We start from the raw sequence: 16,440 nt of genomic DNA on the forward strand, positions 1-16,440 counted from the left end.
GGTGCCAATGAACGCTGTATCCTCCTTGCATCTGCAAAAACCCCAGCCTTACTTATGATTCAGTACTACACAAATTGGTAAAAAATGATTTATTTACTAGCTAACTAAATAATAGCATAGGATAAATACAGAGACACTGTTTAGGTTATTGACTAGAAACTTAATAAGATAGAAACACAATATGACGGCTTGTCACAAAATATATGGAGAGGGGTGGGGGGGCAGAGAGGGACAGAGACACAATACTTTGGGACATTTAGAAACTACTCCCACAGTAACTCCAGTGGGGCAAAAAAGTATTTAGTCAGCCACCAATTGTGCAAGTTCTCCCACTTAAAAAGATGAGAGAGGTCTGTAATTTTCATCATAGGTACATTTCAACTATGAGAGACAAAATGAGAAAAAAAATCCAGAAAATCACATTGTAGGATTTTTTATGAATTTATTTGCAAATTATGGTGGAAAATAAGTATTTGGTCACCTACAAACAAGCAAGATTTTTGGCTCTCACAGACCTGTAACTTCTTCTTTAAGAGGCTCCTCTGTCCTCCACTCGTTACCTGTATTAATGGCACCTGTTTGAACTTGTTATCAGTATAAAAGACACCTGTCCACAACCTCAAACAGTCACACTCCAAACTCCACTATGGCCAAGACCAAAGAGCTGTCAAAGGACACCAGAAACAAAATTGTAGACCTGCACCAGGCTGGGAAGACTGAATTTGCAATAGGTAAGCAGCTTGGTTTGAAGAAATCAACTGTGGGAGCAATTATTAGGAAATGGAAGACATACAAGACCACTGATAATCTCCCTCGATCTGGGGCTCCACGCAAGATCTCACCCCGTGGGGTCAAAATTATCACAAGAACGGTGAGCAAAAATCCCAGAACCACACGGGGGGACCTAGTGAATGACCTGCAGAGAGCTGGGACCAAAGTAACAAAGCCTACCATCAGTAACACACTACGCCGCCAGGGACTCAAATCCTGCAGTGCTAGACGTGTCCCCCTGCTTAAGCCAGTACATGTCCAGGCCCGTCTGAAGTTTGCTAGAGAGCATTTGGATGATCCAGAAGAAGATTGGGAGAATGTCATATGGTCAGATGAAACCAAAATATAACTTCTTGGTAAAAACTCAACTCGTCGTGTTTGGAGGACAAAGAATGCTGAGTTGCATCTAAAGAACACCATACCTACTGTGAAGCATGGGGGTGGAAACATCATGCTTTGGGGCTGTTTTTCTGCAAAGGGACCAGGACGACTGATCCGTGTAAAGGAAAGAATGAATGGGGCCATGTATCGTGAGATTTTGAGTGAAAACCTCCTTCCATCAGCAAGGGCATTGAAGATGAAACGTGGCTGGGTCTTTCAGCATGACAATGATCCCAAACACACCGCCCGGGCAACGAAGGAGTGGCTTCGAAAGAAGCATTTCAATGTCCTGGAGTGGCCTAGCCAGTCTCCAGATCTCAACCCCATAGAAAATCTTTGGAGGGAGTTGAAAGTCCGTGTTGCCCAGCAACAGCCCCAAAACATCACTGCTCTAGAGGAGCACTGCATGGAGGAATGGGCCAAAATACCAGCAACAGTGTGTGAAAACCTTGTGAAGACTTACAGAAAACGTTTGACCTCTGTCATTGCCAACAAAGGGTAAATAATAAAGTATTGAGATAAACTTTTGTTATTGACCAAATACTTATTTTCCACCAGAATTTGCAAATAAATTCATTAAAAATCCTACAATGTGATTTTCTGGATTTTCTTTCCTCATTTTGTCTGTCATAGTTGAAGTGTACCTATGATGAAAATTACAGGCTTCTCTCATATTTTTAAGTGGGAGAACTTGCACAATTGGTGGCTGACTAAATACTTTTTTGCCCCACTGTATATGTTTTGTACACAAACCGCTGCCCACATGGAGTAAGAAATCGTGAATGTATTTACGTGAGAATGCCTTGGTTCTCCGTTTACTTGTCGGAACCAAGGCTTCTTGGAAAGGGGGTTGGCTGGGCCTTTCCGCGGCCCACTTGTATGGCTCTGATTGTCCACAAGAGGTCACAATTTCCTTAGTTGCCCATGGATACAATGACTTGTCATGTAGTCTTGAACAGAACTACAGAATAGATGATTCTTCCCGTCGCTCTTAAATGAGCTTTTCTATATACTTGTTAACATCAGAAGCTTCCACCCTAAGTTTGTTTTACTCACTGCTTTAGCACACTCCGCCAACCCTGATGTCCTTGCAGTGTCTGAATCCTGGCTTAGGAAGGCCACCAAAAATGTTGAGATTTCCATACCCAACTACATAATTTTCTGTCAAGATAGAACTGCCAAAGCGGGAGGAGTTGCAATCTACTGCAGAGATAGCTTGCAAAGTTCTGTCATACTTTCCAGGTCTATGCCCAAACAGTTTGAGCTTCTAATTTTAAAAATGAATCTCTCCAGAAATAAGTCTCTCAATGTTGCCGCTTGTTATAGACCCCCCTCAGCTCCCAGCTGTGCCATGGACACCATATGTGAATTGATTGCCCCCCATCTATCTTCAGATTTCATTCTGTTAGGTGACCTAAACTGGGATATGCTGAACACCCCAGCAGTCCTACAATCTAAGCTAGATGCCCACAATCTCACACAAATGATCAAGGAAACCACCAGGTACAACACTAAATCTGTAAACATGGGCACCCTCATAGACATTATCCTGACCAACTTGCCCTCCCAATACACCTCTGCTGTTTTCAATCAGAATCTCAGCAATCACTGCCTCATTGCCTGCATCCGATATGGGTCCGCGGTCAAACGACCACCCCTCATCACTGTAAAACGCTCCCTAAAACACTTCTGCAAGCAGGCCTTTCTAATCGACCTGGCCCGGGTATCCTGGAAGGATATTGACCTCATCCCGTCAGTCGAGGATGCCTGGTCGTTCTTTAAAAGTAATTTCCTCACCATCTTAAAAAAACATGCCCCTTTCATAAAAATGTAGAACTAAGAAAAGATATAGCCCTTGATTCACTCCAGACCTGACTGCCCTTGACCAGCACAAAAACATCCTGTGGCGGACTGAAATAGCATTGAATAGTCCCTGCGATAAGCAACTGTTCAGGGAAGACAGGTACCAATACACGCAGTCAGTCAGGAAAGCAAAGGCTAGCTTTTTCAAACAGAAATTTGAATCCTGTAGCTCTAACTCCAAAAAGTTTTGGGACTCTGTAAAGTCCATGGAGAACAAGAGCACCTCCTCCCAGCTGCCCACTGCACTGAGGCTAGGTAACATGGTCACCACTGATAAATCCATGTTAATCGAAAATTTCAATAAGCATTTCTCTATGGCTGGCCATGCTTTCCTCCTGGCTACCCCAACCCGGGCCAACAGCTCCGCATCCCCCGCAGCTACTTGCCCGAGCCCCCCCAGCTTCTCCTTCACCCAAATCCAGATAGCAGATGTTCTGAAAGAGCTGCAAAACCTGGACCAATACAAATCAGCTGGGCTAGACAATCTGGACCCTCTCTTTCTAAAATTATCTGCCGCCATTGTTGCAACCTCTATGACCAGTTCAACCTCTCTTTCGTATCGTCCGAGATCCCTAAACATTGGAATGCTGCAGCGGTCTGGGATATGTTGCAAGGAAGGTTCCGAGAATAAAACTGACAAATACACTGAAACGGTAACCGAGTTTATCAGGAAGTGTATTGGAGATGTTGTACCCACGGTGACTATTAAAACCTACCATAACCAGAAACCGTGGATAGATGGCAGCATTCGGGCAAAACTGAAAGCACGAACCATCGCATTAAACCATGGCAATGTGACTAGGAATATGGCCGAATACAAACAGTGTAGTTATTCCCTCCATAAGGCAATTAAACAGGCAAACATCAGTATAGAGACAAAGTGGAGTTGCAAATCAACGGCTCAGACATGAGACATATGTGGCAGGGTCTATAGACAATAACAAACTACAAAGGGAAAACCAGCCAAGTCGCAGACACAGACGTCTTGCTTCAGGACCAGCTAAATACCTTCTTTGCCAAATTTGAGGATAATATCATATCACCTCCATCTTACCTGTCACCCTAGACCCAAGTCAATTTGCTTACCGCCCCAATAGGTCCACAGACAATGCAATCGCCATCACACTGTATACTGTTCTATCCCATCTGGACAAGAGGAATACCTATGTAGGAATGCTGTTAATTGACTACAGCTCAGCATTCAACACCATAGTACCCTCCAAACTCATCATTAAGCTCGAGGCCCTGGGTCTGAACCCTGCCCTGTGCAATTGGGTCCTGGACTTCTTGACGGGCCGCCCCCAGGTGAAGATAGGAAACAACACCTCCACTTCGCTGATCCTCAACACTGTAGCCCCAGAAGGGTGCCTACTCAGCCCCCTCTTGTACTCCCTGTTCACCCATGACTGTATGGCCAAGCACGCCTCCAACTCAATCATCAAGTTTGCAGACGACACAAAAATAGTAGGCTTGATTACCAACAACGTCGGACAGCCTACAGGGAGGAGGTGAGGGCTCTGTGAGTGTGGTGCCAGGAAAATAACCTCTCACTCAACGTCAACAAAACAAAGGAGATGAGAAGGTGGAAAGTTTTAAGTTCCTAGGCATACACGGCACTTACAAACTGAAATGGTCCACCCACACGGACAGTGTGGTGAAGAAGGCGCAACAGCGCCTTTTCAACCTCAGGAGGCTGAAGAAATTTGGCTTGTCATCAGATGCACAATTAAGAGCATCCTGTTAGGCTGTATCACCGCCTGGTATGGCAAATGCACCGCCCACAACCGCAGGGCTCTCCAGAGGGTGGTGTGGTCTGCAAAACGCATCACAGGGGGCAAACTACCTGCCTCCAGGACACCTACAGCACCCAATGTCACAGGAAGCCCAGGAAGCCCAAAAAAATCATCAAGGACAGGAAACACCCGAGCCACGGCCTGTTTACCCCGCTAGCATCCAGAAGGCGAGGTCAGTACAGGTGCATCAAGGCTGGGAATGAGAGACTGAAAAACAGCTTCTATCTCAAGGCCATCAAACGGTTAAATAAATCAAATCAAATCAAAGTGTATTTGTCACGTGCGCCAAATACAACAGGTGTAGACCTTACAGTGAAATGCTTACTTACAGGCAAAACCAATAGCACAAAAAAGGTATTAGGTGAACAATAGGTAGGTAAAGAAATAAAACAACAGTATAAAGACAGGCTATATACAGTAGCGAGGCTATAAAAGTAGCGAGGCTACATACAGACACCAGTTAGTCAGGCTGATTGAGGTAGTATGTACATGTAGATATGGTTAAAATGACTATGCATATATGATGAACAGAGAGTAGCAGTAGCGTAAAAGAGAGGTTGGAGGGTGGTGGGTGAGACACAATGCAGATATCCCGGTTAGCCAATGTGCAGGAGCACTAGTTGGTTGGCCCAATTGAGGTAGTATGTACATGAATGTATAGTTAAAGTGACTATGCATATATGATAAACAGAGAGTAGCAGCAGCATAAAAATATGGGTTGGGGGGGAACACAATGCGAATAGTCCGGGTAGCCATTTGATTACCTGTTCAGGAGTTTTATGGCTTGGGGGTAAAAACTGTTGAGAAGCCTTTTGTCCTAGACTTGGCACTCCGGTACCGCATGCTATGCGGTAGTAGAGAGAACAGTCTATGACTGGGGTGGCTGGGGTCTTTGACAATTTTTAGGGCCTTCCTCTGACACCGCCTGGTGTAGAGGTCCTAGATGGCAGGCAGCTTTGCCCAGTGATGTACTGGGCCATATGCACTACCCTCTGTAGAGCCTTGCGGTCAGAGGCCGAGCAATTGCCGTACCAGGCAGGGATGCAACCAGTCAGCTCTCGATGTTGCAGCTGTAGAACCTTTTGAGGATCTCAGGACCCATGCCAAATATTTTTAGTTTCCTGAGGTGGAATAGGCTTTGTCGTGCCCTCTTCACGACTGTCTTGGTGTGTTTGGAGCATTCTAGTTTGTTGTTGATGTGGACAACAAGGAACTTGAAGCTCTCAACCTGCTCCACTACAGCCCCATCAATGAGAATGGGGGCGTGCTCGGTGCTCCTTTTCCTGTAGTCCACAATCATCTCCTTAGTCTTGGTTACGTTGAGCGATAGGTTGTTATTCTGGCACCACCCGGCCAGGTCTCTGACCTCCTCTCTATAGGCTGCCTCGTCGTTGTCGGTGATCAGGCCTACCACTGTTGTGTCTTCTGAAAACTTAATGATGGTGTTGGAGTCGTGCCTGGCCATGCAGTCGTGGGTGAACAGGGAGTACAGGAGGGGACTGAGCACGCACCCCTGGAGAGCTCCAGTGTTGTTAAAATGCTAATTAATTACTTAAAAATCATACAATGTGATTTTCTGGATTTTTGTTTTAGATTCCATCTCTCACAGTTGAAGTGTACCTATGATAAAAATTACAGACCTCTACATGCTTTGTAAGTAGGAAAACCTGGAAAATCGGCAGTGTATCAAATACTTGTTCTCCCCACTGGATATACTGTATTCTATAATATTCTACTGTATCTTAGTCTATGCCGCTCTGACATTGCTCATCCATATATATCATCCTTATATATTCATCCTTATATATTCCTTATATATATACTCATCCTTATATATTCTTAATTCCATTCCTTACTTAGATTTGTGTGTATTGGGTATATGTTGTGAAATTGTTAGATATTACATGTGAGCGGACCAAGTAATTGGGCGTCACTCTAAAGCGGGAAGGTGGAATAAACGAGTCAGGAGTAGGTTTTCTTGATTGAACACAGTTCTCTATTGAGGGCATTTGGTCAATACAAACACTCCAACATAATCAATGAAAATCTTCCAAGGAAAAAAACATACATCTTCTTCTCCAGATGAAACAGGAACACAATAGGATTATCTTTAAACTACAACAAAAAGTCACGGGATTGTCACCGTCTTAGTGGTTCTTCCTGGATAGCTCCTCTCTTTCGATGGCCATCTTCCAGAGATAGTTCCCCCACCCCACTCTGCTGGTTCCATTCTCCCTCTTATAGGGGAAGGAGAGTTTGTCATTATTACCGTCAGCTGTGCTTAATTGCCTCTGGTTACCTTGTCTCCCATGCCTTGTTGGGCTACTATCCATGAGCCCAGCCTGCCCTCTGGTGGTCCTTCCACATACCTTCCCCCCAGGACCGAACCGGAGGGTCGGGCGCCAGACGCACCGTCTTGGTCGCGTCGGGACAGCGCGTCTGCATTCCCGTTCCTCGATCCGGCCCTGTGGATGACATGGAAAGAGAACTGTTGTAAAGACAAAAAACATCTGGTTATTCTGTTGTTATTGTTTCTCTTACCAGCCATCCACGTGAGGGGCGCATGGTCAGTAACTAATGCAAACCTCCGACCCAGTAGGTAGTACCGGAGATAATCGAGGGCCCACTTGATGGCTAAGGCCTCTTTCTCTACGGTCGCATACCTCTGTTCCCGATCGCTGAGCTTCCTACTAATGAAGAGAATCGGCTTCTCTGCTTCACCTTTACCCTGAGCTAGTACGGCCCCGAGCCCTGTATCCGAGGCGTCGACCTGCACAATGAACTCTTGTGATAAGTCCGGAGCCTGTAGAACGGGATCAGAACACAGGCCATCTTTTAGCAATTGAAAGGCCTCTTCCGTCTCGTCTTTCCACTCTACCTGGTTTGGCAGGTTTTTTCCTGATGAGGTTTGTGAGGGGGTTGGCAATGGTTGCATATCCCGGGATAAAACGGCGATAATATCCTGTTATCCCTAAGAAGGCCCGAACGTCTCGCTTGGTCCGGGGTCGAGGCCAGTCACGAATTGCCCTGGTCTTCTCTGCCTGTGGGCGTATTTTCCCATTCCCCACGGTGTACCCCAGGTATTCCGCTTCGGACAGGCCCAGGCAGCATTTATTTGGATTGGCTGTCAACCCTGTGGCTTCCAAACTCATGAGCACCGCCCGTAATTGCAGGAGGTGACTATCCCAGTCCTCGCTGTGGATGACCACATCGTCTATGTACGCCGCTGCATACTCTTGATGGGGCCGTAGAATGGCATCCATGAGGCGTTGGAAAGTTGCAGCGGCACCGTGCAGTCCGAAGGGCATCCTCACATACTGGAAAAGCCCCTCTGGGGTGGCGAAGGCAGTCTTTGGGCGATCCTCCGGAGCCACCGGCACTTGCCAATATCCCTTCGTCAAATCCAAGGTAGTGATGAACTTGGCCTTTCCTAAGCGCTCCAAGAGTTCATCCACGCGGGGCATGGGATACGCATCGAATGTAGAGATGGCATTCACACCCCTAAAGTCGTTGCAGAGTCTCATACTACCATCGGATTTGGGGACCAGGACTATGGGACTGGACCACTCACTCGTCGAGGGCTCGATCACGCCCATCCTCAACATCTCCCTCACCTCTTTCTTAGCGATGACTCGGCGAGCCTCAGGAATCCTGTAAGGGCGGATATGCACCTTCTTGCCGGGTTCAGTGTGGATATGGTGGAACAGGACATCTGTTTGTCCTGGGAATGGAGAGAATATTTGACCGAAGTTCATAATCAGCTTGTCTAGCTGTCTTGACTGCTCCGGTAGGAGAGTTTGGCCACGGCGCACCTGTGGTAGAGCCTCCTCTTTTCCTTTGCCCTCCAGGGCCATCAAAACCACCTCCTCCTCTCGTCCATGGTACGTCTTCAGCAGGTTTATGTGATAGAGTTGGACCTTCTTCCTCCTGTCAGGTTGCTTGATGAGGTAATTGACCGGTGAGACCCTTTTCATGACCTCGTAGGGCCTCCTCCACTGCGCCAGCAAGCGATGTTCGGCCGTGGGCACAAGCACCATCACTTTCTCTCCCACGGTGAACTCACGGGGGGTCGCGGACTTATCATAGGCCCGGCCTTGGGTCCTTTGGGCCTTCTCCATATGCTCCTTGACTATGGGCCACACTGCTGACAGGCGGTCTCTCATCAGGGTAACGTGTTCTATTGTGGATCGAAAGGGGCATGGTTGGGTCTCCCAGGTCTCCTTGGCTAAGTCGAGGATTCCTCGACAGGGTCTGCCATAGAGCAATTAAAACGGAGAGAATCCAGTGGATGCCTGGGGTACTTCTCGCAGGGCAAACATTAAGTGTGGGAAAAGCATGCCCCAGTTTTTCCCGTCTCGGGACACCACTCTTCTCAACATGCTTTTAATCGTTTTGTTCAAGCGTTCACACAACCCGTCTGTTTGAGGGTGGAATATGCTTGTACGTCTATTTTGAACCTGATATAACCAACACAAGTCCTTCATCAACCGGGACATGAACGGGGTTCCTTGATCGGTTAAGATAGTCTGGGGAGGCCCACACGAGAGAACATCAGGAATAACTCCTTGGCAATTCCCTTTGACGACATGTTACGCAGGGGTATGGCCCCCGGGAACTTGGTAGCGTAATCTATAACCACTAGGATGTACTCGTGCCCTCTGGCGGATTTTGGGAGGGGTCCTACGAGGTCCATAGCTATGCGTTCAAAGGGAGTCTCTATGATGGGGAGAGGAATCAAAGGGTTACGTAGGTGTGGCCGTGGGGCTGTACGTTGACATTGATCACACGTCCTACAATACCTGGCCACATCCCGGGTGACCCGGGGCCAATAGAATCTCTGCATGATTCTGTCAATAGTCTTGTCTCGTGCCAGGTGTCCTCCTAGGACGTGGGAATGGGCTAACTGTAGAACTGTATCCCTGTATGGCCTAGGCACCATTAGTAATTCCTGGTTTTCCACCCTTCGTCGTACGACCCAGTATAAGAGACCCCGCCTGATTGCATAGTAAGGAAGAGGGGGCTCACCTGATCCATCGACGTTCCTCCCGTCGATCACCTTCACCTTCCTCATGGCCTCCCTTAGGTCTGGGTCTCTATGCTGCGAGGTGCCGAACTGTCCCTTTAATTCCTGGGGCAGGTCGACCTCGGTAGAGGGATGTGGAGGTTGTTCCACATCCCCATCAGGGGTGACCGAGGAGAATCCCTTCCAGGTTCCCTCCTCGGATGGAGCTTCAAATATATCCCTTAGCGCCTGGTTGCTCCTTCCTTCCTGCGTTGTGTATAACACTTCACATGTGTCTTCATCGGTGGTTTCCTGGAATATCTGTCGTAAACGTTGGTTCGCTATTTCTTCCTCTGCTGCAGAGGACGAGGACGCGGCTACGTCTCCTTGTAGGACTACTACCTCTGGCTTGGATTTTCTCTTCTTTCCTGTCCCCCTTCTTCCCGTGCATAACGTCATCTGCCGAAGCTCCTTATATAGGGGATAGTCTCTCCCGATCAATAATGGCACCTTCAGCTGGGGCACTTTCCCTGCCCTAACTGTACGTACACCTTCCTTTTGGAGTGAGAATAGGCAGATTCACAGTGGGGTAATAGTGGGTGTCTCCATGGATACAGGATACGGCTACTTTGTCTGGTAGCAGTGTTGCGGAGGTCACCATCCGCTCCTCTACTAACGTAACCATACTTCCTGAGTCGAGAATAGCTACCACATCTTGTCCTTCGACTCGCACCGGAATCTCTGAGGCTGGGGCTATCTCTGCTAACCAACAGTGTTGATCCTGCCCCCTCAAAACGGGATGTGTGGGGGTAGGCAGTGATGACTCCGTGACCATGGGCTCATCCTTGCTAGGACATTGTGGGGCATAATGGTCGGGAGACTGACATTTATAACACCGACCCTGCTGTGTGGTGGCTGACTTCTCCCACCTCCGGGGGGGGCTTGGACGTTTCGGTGGCGGGCGCGCCGGGGTGAGTCGTGGCACGGGATTGGAAGACTCCTTCCGTTCCTCCTTGTCACTTTTTAACAACTCCCCTGTAGACCGATGTGTTTCCACCGCCTGGGCTATGTCGTCGGCTGACAACGGGTTGGCTTGCCCCACAACCCTTTTTAAGTCATTGGGTAATTCTCTCTATATCTTGTCCACTACGAGAGTCTCTATCACATGTCCTACTCCCTTTCCAGGTTCTAGCCACTGTTTCGTCAGTCGTATTAATGCGAAGCTCTGGGCACGGACGGGTTGATCAGCTGTATAGGTCCATTGATGGAACTTTACAGCCCTATCTCTGGCAGTCAGCTGGTACCGGGACAGGATCTCGGTTTTTAGTCGCCCATAGTCCGCAGCTTCGCGGGAATCCAGGTCAAAATAGGCTTCCTGAGCCACCCCGGCTAAAAGAGGGGCTAATGCGCTCGCCCATTCTGTGGGCGGCCACTCTTTCAAGGTGGCCATCCTTTCGAAGGTCATGAGGAAGGCCTCAATATCATCCTCCTTGGAGAGACGAGGTAAGATGGCGTGAGCAGCCGCTCTTGGCTTAACTCTAGGTTCTTCTCGTCGGCTCAGCTGTTGTTGCAGGAGTTCTATGGTTGTCTGCTGTGCCGTGATCAATTGTTGTAGTAGGGCGTTATCCATCGTTCTTGAATGGTTCCTCCGGGTCTACTGGAAGAATCTTGATTTACTCACTTATCCTTGTGTCACTCGTCCACCTAATGCCCGCATTCTCCACCAATGTGAGCGGACCAAGTAATTGGGCGTCACTCTAAAGCGGGAAGGTGGAATAAACGAGTCAGGAGTAGGTTTTCTTGATTGAACACAGTTCTCTATTGAGGGCATTTGGTCAACACAAACACTCCAACATAATCAATGAAAATCTTCCAAGGAAAAAAACATACATCTTCTTCTCCAGATGAAACAGGAACACAATAGGATTATCTTTAAACTACAACAAAAAGTCACAGGATTGTCACCGTCTTAGTGGTTCTTCCTGGATAGCTCCTCTCTTTCGGTGGCCATCTTCCAGAGATAGTCCCCCCCCCCCACTCTGCTGGTTCCATTCTCTCTCTTATAGGGGAAGGAGAGTATGTCATTAGTACCGTCAGCTGTGCTTAATTGCCTCTGGTTACCTTGTCTCCCATGCCTTGTTGGGCTACTATCCATGAGCCCAGCCTGCCCTCTGGTGGTCCTTCCACATGCATGTTAGATAATTGCTTCACTGTCAGTACTAGAAGCACAAGCATTTCGCTACACCCGCAATAACATCTGCTAAACACATGTATGTGACCAATAAAATTGTATTTGATTTGACAGAGCCACCTAACCCTCTTCCTGGAGATCTACCATCCTGTGGGTATTCAGTCCAACCCTAACCTAACATACCTGATTCAGCTAGTTGAGGGTCATGTTCCAGGCCCTGACCAAATTGCAGATCATGCATTGCATCAACCAATAGTTGCATAGTACGTCATTTGCATGCCACATCATTGACTGCGCTGTCAGGCATTAGACTGCTATACTGCTATATCATATGAGTGGCATTCCTGCCTGACTACATTGCAGGTGCCTGCCAGATTTCGCAAAACTTGGATAGGTGTTTAACATATCAGCTTACCACATCATATGATATAGCAATGCAATGCCCGAGAGCCAGTGACGTGGCGCACAACCATTGGTTGATGCAATGCAACTTCTTCAACATAATCAGGCAGGAACACCACCAATATGTGGTTAGCTGATATGTTCAACACTAGCCTTGTGTGGCCATCCTTCCAAATCTTGTCTCATTGTGTCACGCCCTGACCTTAGATATCTCTGTTTTCTATATATTTTGGTTAGGTCAGGGTGTGACTAGGGTGGGTATTCTAGTGTTGTATGTCTAGGGTTTTGTATGTCTAGGGTTGTTGTAGGTCTAGTGGTTTTTGTATTTCTATGTTGACCTGATATGCTTCCCAATCAGAAACAGCTGTTTATCGTTGTCTCTGATTGGGGATCATATTTAGGCAGCCCTGTTTCCCACTTTCTGGTGTGGGATCTTGTCTATTGGTAGTTGCCTGTCACTATTTTATATAGCTTCACATTTTGTTTTTTTGTTGGTTTATTCTGTGTTCATTCAGTTAATAAAAAGAATGTACGCATACCACGCTGCGCCTGTGTTTGATCCTTATAACGAACAGAAGATCAGACCACAAAAAGACCAAGCAGCGTGGTCAGGAGGAATGGACCTGGGAGGAGATTCTGGATGGAGCAGGACCCTGGACGCAGGCTGGGGAGTATCGCTGTCCTAAGGAAGAGATAGAGGCATCGAAAGCGGAACAGCGATATTACGAGGAGTTGTACCAACGAGAGGCAGCCCCCAAAAAGTTTTGGGGGGGGGCACACGGAGTGGTCGGCGGAGCCGGGGGCTGAACCAGAGCCAGTCAGGGAGTCAAGTGAGGAGCTCGACGCAAGATTCAGTGATGCGCACGGTGTCTCCAGTTCGCATTCATAGCCCGGTGCGCTCTATTCCAGCTCCCCGCATTGGCCGGGCTAGAATGGACATCCAGCCAGGAAGGATGGTGCCGGCTCAGCGCTCCTGGTCTACAGTACACCTTCTTGGACCAGCATATCCTGTGCCGGTTCTGTGCACTGTGTCTCCGGTGCGTCTGCACAGTCCAGGGCGCATTTGCAGGGCGAAAATAAACATCCAGCCAGGACGGGTTGTGCCAGCTCTACGCTCCAGACCTCCAGTGCGCCTCCACAGTCCAGTACGTCCTGTGCCTCCTCCCCGCACTAGCCCTGAGGTGCGTGTCATCAGCCCGGTGCCACCTGTACCAGTCCCACGCATTAGACCTCCAGTGTGTCTCCACAGTCCAGTAAGTCCTGTGCCTTCTCCTCGCACTCGCTCTGAGGTGCGTGTAATCAGCCCGTACCACCAGTGCCTGCACCACGCATCAGACCTCCAGTGCTCCTCCAGAGTCCAGTACGTCCTGTGCCTCCTCCCCGCACTCACCCTGAGGTGCGTGTCATCAGCTCGGTTCCACCTGTACCGGTCCCACGCATCAGACCTCCAGTGCACCTCCACAATCCAGTACGTCCTGTTCCTCTTCCCTGCAATCGTCCTGAGGTGTGTGTCATCAGTCCGGTGCCACCTGTACCGGTCCCACGCACCAGGCTTCCAGTGCTCCTCCCTTAGTCCAGTACGTCCTGTGCCTGCTCCCCGCACTCGCCCTGAGGTGCATGTCACCAGCCCGGTACCACCAGTGCTGGCACCACGCATCAGGCCTCCAGTCCGCCTCCTCAGTCCAGAGCTTCCGGCGACAGTTTTCTATATACTTTGGTTAGGTCATGATGTGACTAGGGTGGGTAATCTAGTGTTGTATGTCTAGGGTTTTGTATGTCTACGGTTGTTGTAGGTCTAGGGGTTTTTGTATTTCTATGTTGGCCTGATATATTTCCCAATCAGAGACAGTTGTTTATCGTTGTCTCTGATTGGGGATCATATTTAGACAGCCCTGTTTCCCACTTTCTGGTGTGGGATCTTGTCTATGTGTAGTTGCCTGTCAGCACTATTTTGTATAGCTTCACGTTTCATTATTTTGTTGGTTTATTCGGTGTTCATTCAGTTAATAAAAAGAATCTACGTATACCACGCTGCGCCTTGGTCCGATCCTTTTAATGAATGTGACACATTGAATCGTGTTGGAAATCTGGAGAAATCCAGAATAGGATTCTGGGTTTGAATGGGAGTGTAGGTTTTTCTTCAAACCCTTATCTAGCACACCTAACTAACTGGTTGATCAGATGAATCACGTTAGCCTCCTGAGTGGTGCAGTGGTCTAAGGCACTGCATCACAGTGCTAGCTGTGCCACTAGAGATTCTGGGTTTGAGTCCAGGCTCTGTCGCGGCCGACCAGGAGACCCATGGGGCGGTGCACAATTGGCCCAGCGCTGTCCGGGTTAGGGGAGAGTTTGGCTGGCAGGGATGACCTTGTCCCATCCTGCACTAGTGACTCCTGTGGTGGGCAGGGCACAATGCACGCTGACACGGTGCCAGATGAATCGAGTTTCCTCTGATGCATTGGTGGGCTGGCTTCCGGGTTAAGTGGGCCACGACCGGGAAACCCATGGAGCTGCACACAAATGGCCCAGCGTTGTCCAGGTTAAGAGGGTTTGAGAGGATTTGGCCGGCAGGGATGTTCTTGCACCTGGCTTCTGGGTTAAGCGGGCATTGTGTCAAGAAGCAGTGCGGCTCGGCTGAGTATTTACGGGAGTTGCAGCGATGAGACAAAAATGTATCTACCAATTGGATACCACAAAATTGGGGAGAGAAACAGGGTACGCATTTTTTAAAATAAAGATGAATCAAGTTAGTTACTACTGGCTTTGGAGTGGAAAAACCTACAGGATGGTAGCACTCCAGGAACAGAGGTGGTCAGCCCTCCAATAATGATTTGGGATTTGTAAAAATAAAAATAAATAAAAGTAGAGGCCAATAAATCATCAAATAATCTGAACCAATTATGCTAATCGGTTATGTTAACTATCCAAACATTGTAAGAAACCCATAAATTAAGAAGCAAAAAAGTTCACCTGGAACTAGGGCTAGCAATGTAAATCAAGCTAGCCATCAGCCAGCTGGGCCACAGGTTGCTGGAGGTCGCAGTCAAGCTAGCAAGCAGCCAGCTGGGCCAGGAGTTGCTGGAGCTCGTTCAGAGTTGACTTTTAAAACTATGTTTGAAATGTTTTTATTAATTACGGAGCTTTAAATGCAATGCTCACTTATTATTTATTAATGCACGTTTAATGCACGTACCATTTTGCTTCCTGTGGCGGGCACGAGAGGTCTGGTTGTCGCCCATGCTGTAAATGTGATCTCGTAATGTCATTGTCAATACAGTACATCAACACTGTTAGAATTGCGTAAATTCGAATCTGGTATCAGGATAAATATAACAATGAGTTACCGATTGTATACTATGTATTTTTTATTAGCTAAGTAATAAATGGCAAATGCAACTTTCGTATATACGGGCTCACTGTAATACCATGCAGGGCAGAACAGAGAACTGACAAGATGTATGTAAACAGTGTTCTTATACTGTGATAGACATTGTCCCAACCCGTCTGTTGGCCTATCACAGTAGAGGCTGGGCGTGGTTTAAACTTGCCCAGCCTATCGCAGGCGCTCAGGCGGGTCCCCGCCTCTTGGCGCTTCTTGGAGTCCTCCCTCCGTCGATGTATAGATTCCTAATGTTCTGGTATCACCCCCTAGTTATAACAGTTGCTCAGTTCCTGCTATTGTGTGGTTCAGTATTTTTCCATCTCAGTTAAACCTGTGATGACCACCCCTCCCTATCACAACTTTGTAAGATACAGGAAGTCACACCATGTGCTCAATATTGTTACATACAAACACAAGGACAAAGCATCTCCTGGGCTGTTATCTACAGTTTTGCAACATGCAGGTCACACCATGTTACTCAGTTCTTGTCACACACAAACAGGCAAATAGCAAGCAGTTGTTTAATCTCATAATGATGCTCCAGTGCACAAATGCAGACACCTAACACAACCAACATCAGATAATATTTAATCATATATATATGGTAAGGACTATAATGTAAAATACAGAATCCCACAACACCACGATATGAAAC

This window comes from Oncorhynchus tshawytscha, linkage group LG06 (assembly GCF_018296145.1).
Source record: "Oncorhynchus tshawytscha isolate Ot180627B linkage group LG06, Otsh_v2.0, whole genome shotgun sequence".
NCBI lineage: Eukaryota > Metazoa > Chordata > Actinopteri > Salmoniformes > Salmonidae > Oncorhynchus > Oncorhynchus tshawytscha.